The sequence below is a fragment of the Bufo gargarizans genome, chromosome 8, assembly GCF_014858855.1.
Source record: "Bufo gargarizans isolate SCDJY-AF-19 chromosome 8, ASM1485885v1, whole genome shotgun sequence".
In the NCBI taxonomy this organism is placed as follows: domain Eukaryota; kingdom Metazoa; phylum Chordata; class Amphibia; order Anura; family Bufonidae; genus Bufo; species Bufo gargarizans.
In genome coordinates this window covers 102,881,770-102,887,769 of record NC_058087.1, presented here as the reverse complement: position 1 = coordinate 102,887,769, position 6,000 = coordinate 102,881,770, and positions in this window count along the sequence as shown.

Here is a 6,000-nt window from a genome sequence, read left to right as displayed (position 1 = left end):
CGTATCAGGTGGTGGTGCAGTTAGCTGTGGCGTGTTGACAAAACTTTTCCACATCTCTGCCATGCTAACCCTGCCCTCAGAGGAGCTGGCCGTGACACAGCTGCCTTGGCGACCTCTTGCTCCTCCTCTGCCTTGGCCTTGGGCTTCCACTTGTTCCCCTGTGACATTTGGGAATGCTCTCAGTAGCGCATCTACCAACGTGCGCTTGTACTCGCGCATCTTCCTATCACGCTCCAGTGCAGGAAGTAAGGTGGGCACATTGTCTTTGTACCGTGGATCCAGCAGGGTGGCAACCCGGTAGTCCGCACACATTAAAATGTGGGCAACTCTGCTGTCGTTGCGCAGGCACTGCAGCATGTTGTTCGCTCATGTGTGCCAGGCTGCCCAGGGGTAAGGACAAGCTGTCTTCTGTGGGAGGCGTATCGTCATCGTCCTGCCTTTCCCCCCAGCCACGCACCAGTGATGGGCCCGAGCTGCGTTGGGTGCCACCCCGCTGTGACCATGCTTCATCCTCCTCATCCTCGTCCTCCAGTAGTGGGCCTTGGCTGGCCACACTTGTACCTGGCCTCTGCTGTTGCAAAAAACCTCCCTCTGAGACTGGCCTGAAAGTGCTAAAAATGACCCCTCTTCCTCCTCCTCCTCCTGGGCCACCTCCTCTTCCATCATCGCCCTAAGTGTTTTCTCAAGGAGACATAGAAGTGGTATTGTAACGCTGATAACGGCGTCATCGCCACTGGCCATGTTGGTGGAGTACTCGAAACAGCGCAACAGGGCACACAGGTCTCGCATGGAGGCCCAGTCATTGGTGGTGAAGTGGTGCTGTTCCGCAGTGTGACTGACCCGTGCGTGCTGCAGCTGAAACTCCACTATGGCCTGCTGCTGCTCGCACAGTCTGTCCAGCATGTGCAAGGTGGAGTTCCACCTGGTGGGCACGTCGCATATGAGGCGGTGAGCGGGAAGGCCGAAGTTACTCTGTAGCGCAGACAGGCGAGCAGCGGCAAGATGTGAACGCCGGAAGCGAGAACAGACGGCCCAAACTTTATGCAGCAGCTCTGACATGTCGGGGTAGTTGTGAATGAACTTCTGCACCACCAAATTCAGCACATGCGCCAGGCAAGGGATGTGCGTCAAACCGGCTAGTCCCAGAGCTGCAACGAGATTTCGCCCATTATCGCACACCACCAGGCCGGGCTTGAGGCTCACCGGCAGCAACCACTCGTCGGTCTGCTGTTCTATACCACGCCACAACTCCTGTGCGGTGTGGGGCCTGTCCCCCAAACATATGAGTTTCAGAATGGTCTGCTGACGTTTACCCGGGCTGTGCTGAAGTTGGTGGTGAAGGTGTGTGGCTGACTGAATGAGCAGGTGGAAGAAGAGGAGGAGGAAGCCGAGAAGGAGGAAGTGGCAACAGGAGGCAAAGAATGATGCCCTGCGATCCTTGGCGGCGGAAGGACGTGCGCCAAACAGCTCTCCGCCTGGGGCCCAGCTGCCACTACATTTACCCAGTGTGCAGTTAGGGAGATATAGCGTCCCTGGCCGTGCTTACTGGTCCACCTATCTGTGGTTAGGTGGACCTTGCCACAGATGGCATTGTGCAGTGCACACTTGATTTTATCGGATACTTGGTTGTGCAGGGAAGGCACGGCTCTCTTGGAGAAGTAGTGGCGGCTGGGAACAACATACTGTGGGACAGCAAGCGACATGAGCTGTTTGACGCTGTCTGTGTCCACCAGCCTAAATGACAGCATTTCATAGGCCAGTAGTTTAGAAATGCTGGCATTCAGGGCCAGGGATCGAGGGTGGCTAGGTGGGAATTTATGCTTTCTCTCCAATGTTTGTGAGATGGAGAGCTGATCGCTGCCGTGTGACATGGTTGAGATGCTTGGTGACGGAGGTGGTGGTCAGGGCCGTTTGAAGGAATTTGGGGGCCCCAAGCAAAATAGACATGGAGGCCCCCACAGTATAGCCATACAGTTTAAGTTCACCCACACTTTTTGCCGCCCTAGGCAAGATAAAAATTGACGCCCACCCCACCCCTTTCTCAGCTTTTAAATTAAAAGAACTGCTATGTTTCCCTTAGGGTTAATCCAGCTTCTTGTAGCTGTCTCTTTTTGTGGAACGGAATTGCGGACCCATACATTGCTATGTACCCGGATCCGCAATTCCGATCCTGAAAAAAATAGAACATGTCCTATTCTTGTCCGCAATAGCGGACAAGAATAGGCATATTCTTAGTGCTGGCAATGTGCGGTCCGCAAAATGCGGAACGCACATTGCCGTGTGTCCGTGTTTTGTGGATCCGCAAAACACACACGGATGTGTGAATGGACCCTAAATGTGAGGTAAATTAGTTTCCAATGTAGTATTAATAACTAAACAATTACATAATAAACATTGCATTGTCTACTTACCACCAGGACAATAAGATGATCTGGTCTCTGGCTGCAGTCTGGCTCTGCGGACTCCCTTGTCACTCTCATTCCCCCCTCCCTTGTCACTCTCATTTCCCCCCTCCCTTGTCACTCTCAATACCCCCCCCCCCCCTCCCTTGTCACTCTCATTCCCCCCCCCCCTTGTCACTCTCATTCCCCCCCTTGTCACTCTCATTATTCCCCCCCTCCCTTATCCCCCTCATTATCCCCCCCCTCCCTTGTCACTCTCATTATTCACCCCCCTCCCTTGTCACTCTCATTATTCCCCCCTCCCTTGTCACTCTCATTATTCCCCCCCCCCTTGTCACTCTCATTATCCCCCCCTTGTCACTCTCATTATTCCCCCCTCCCTTGTCACTCTCATTATTCCCCCCCCCCTCCCTTGTCACTCTCATTATTCCCCCCCTCCCTTGTCACTCTCATTATCCCCCCTCCCTTGTCACTCTCATTATTCCCCCCCCTTGTCACTCTCATTATTCCCCCCTCCCTTGTCACTCTCATTATTCCCCCCCCCTTGTCACTCTCATTATTCCCCCCCTTGTCACTCTCATTACCCCCCTCCCTTGTCACTCTCATTATTCCCCCCCTCCCTTGTCACTCTCATTATTCCCCCCCTCCCTTGTCACTCTTTTCTCCCCCTCCCTCCCTTGTCACTCTCTTCTCCCCCTCCCTTGTCACTCTCTTCTCCCCCCTCCCTCCTTTGTCACTATCTCCCCCCCTCCCTCCTTTGTCACTGTCTCCCCCCTCCCTCCTTTGTCACTCTCTCTCATTTCCTCCCCCCCTCCCTTGTCACCTCTAGTGTAGCGTGGCCGAGCTCTGTTCGGTCTGCGGTACAGGAGCATTTGTTTCCTGTACCCGGCCGGACTGAAAGGAAGTGCACACTAAGTGAGCACTTCCTGTCAGTCCGGCCGGGTACAGGAAACAAAAGCTCCTGTACTACGGACCGAACAGAGCTCGGCCACGCTACATTAACAACAGCATAGAGGCAGAGCAGACACAGCAGGCAGGATTCTTTAGAGCGGCAAGCGCTCAGCCTCAGCCGCTCAGGCAAAACAAGCATCGGCTCTGCTTGGGGCCCCGGGCCAGCTTGGGGCCCCAAGCAATTGCTTGTTTTGCCTGTGTGTTAGCGACGGGCCTGGTGGTGGTGGTGTTGGTGGTACATCCCCTGTTTGCTGGGCGGCGGCAGCAGCAGAAGAGGCCAAGACGGCAGCAGCAGAAGAGGTAGCAGGGGGAGCCTGAGTGACTTCCTTGTTTTTAAGGTGTTTACTCCACTGCAGTTCATGCTTTGCATGCAGGTTGTGCTAAGGTTCAGAACGTTAATGCCTCGCTTCAGGCTCTGATGGCACAACGTGCAAACCACTCGGGTCTTGTCGTCAGCACATTGTTTGAAGAAGTGCCATGCCAGGGAACTCCTTGAAGCTGCCTTTGGGGTGCTCGGTCCCAGATGGCGGCAGTCAGTAGCAGGCAGAGTCTCTTGGCGGCGGGTGTTCTGCTTTTGCCCACTGCTCCCTCTTTTGCTACGCTGTTGGCTCGGTCTCACCACTGCCTCTTCCTCCGAACTGTGAAAGTCAGTGGCATGACCTTCATTCCATGTGGGGTCTAGGACCTCATCGTCCCCTGCATCATCTTCCACCCAGTCTTGATCCCTGACCTCCTGTTCAGTCTGCACACTGCAGAAAGACGCAGCAGTTGGCACCTGTGTTTCGTCATCATCAGAGACTTGCTGAGGTGGTATTCCCATGTCCTCATCATCAGGAAACATAAGTGGTTGTGCGTCAGTCTATTCTATGTCTTCCACTGCTGGGGAAGGGCTAGGTGGATGCCCTTGGGAAACCCTGCCAGCAGAGTCTTCAAACAGCATAAGAGACTGCTGCATAACTTGAGGCTCAGACAGTTTCCCTGATATGCATAGGGGTGATGTGACAGACTGATGGGGTTGGTTTTCAGGCGCCATCTGTGCGCTTTCTGCAGAAGACTGGGTGAGAGATAATGTAAACGTGCTGGATCCACTGTCGGCCACCCAATTGACTAATGCCTGTACCTGCTCAGGCCTTACCATCCTTAGAACGGCATTGGGCCCCACCATATATCGCTGTAAATTCTGGCGGCTACTGGGACCTGAGGTAGTTTGTACACTAGGACGTGTGAATGTGGCAGAACGGCCACGTCCTCTCCCAGCACCAGAGGGTCCACTAACACCACCACGACCATGTCCACGTCCGCGTCCCTTACTAGATGTTTTCCTCATTGTTATCGTTCACCACAACAACAAAAATATTATTTGGCCCAATGTATTGAATTCAAATTCAGGCCTTTTTTTACAGACACCTAGTACTATCTGGCTATCTATTTAGGTACCGTATTACACTAATACAGGCACAGCAGTAACCACCGATTTAGCTGACTATGAATTTGAGGCCTAGTATTTAGGCGCTGGGTGACAGGTATACGTTTTACAGACAGAATTAGACTGGGATATGTGTGTGTGAAGTTATTGAGAATGACCCTATCAGCACCTTGATTCTGATATACCCTTTTAGGGATGTATTTAAAGTAGGCCTGATACAGCAGAAACCACTAAATTATGAAATTGCTAAATTGGGAATTGTATTTCAACCCAGAACAAAAACTGTGCTTTGACGGACACTAAATAACTTGACCAGCTACAGCAGTAACGACAGATTTAGCTGGATATAAATTTGAGGCCTAGTATTTAGGCGCTGGGTGACAGGTATAGGTTTACTGACAGAATTAGACTTGGAAATGCACAGTAGCGGGTGTGTGAAGTTATTCTGAATGACCCTATGTGCACCTTGAATATGATATACCTTTTAGGGATAGATTTCAAATAGCTTTGATACAGCAGAAACCACTAAATTATGAAATTGCTAAATTGGGAATTGTATATCAACCCAGAACAAAAAATGTGCTTTGACGGACACTAAATAACTTGACCAGCCACAACAGTACAGCAATAACGAGTACAGCAGCACCTGCCAGGCAGCAGGGGGCAGTCATGTACACAGTTTTTAAGTATATTCTAACCTGAAGCGTCCCCATCACCATGGGAACGCCTCTGTGTTAGAATATACTGTCGGATCTGAGTTTCACGATGTAGCTCATATCCGACAGTATATTCTAACATAGAGGCGTTCCCATGGTGATGGGGACGCTTCAAGATAAAATATACCATCGGATTGGAGAAAACGCCAATCCGATGGTATAAAAGAACTCCAGACTTTACATTGAAAGTCAATGGGGACGGATCCGTTTGAAATGGCACCATATTGTGTCAACGTCAAACGGATCCGTCCCCATTGACTTGCATTGTAATTCAGGACGGATCCGTTTGGCTCCGCGTGGCCAGGCGGACACCAAAATGACTTTTTTTTCATGTCCGTGGATCCTCCAAAAATCAAGGAAGACCCACGGACGAAAAAACGGACCTACAGACCCCGTTTTTGCGGACCGTGAAAAAATACTGTCGTGTGCATGAGGCCTAAAATACATTTTTAAATATGTGTCCTATCCAACTATGTATTCTTCATTTTCTACATTTGTTTTTGCT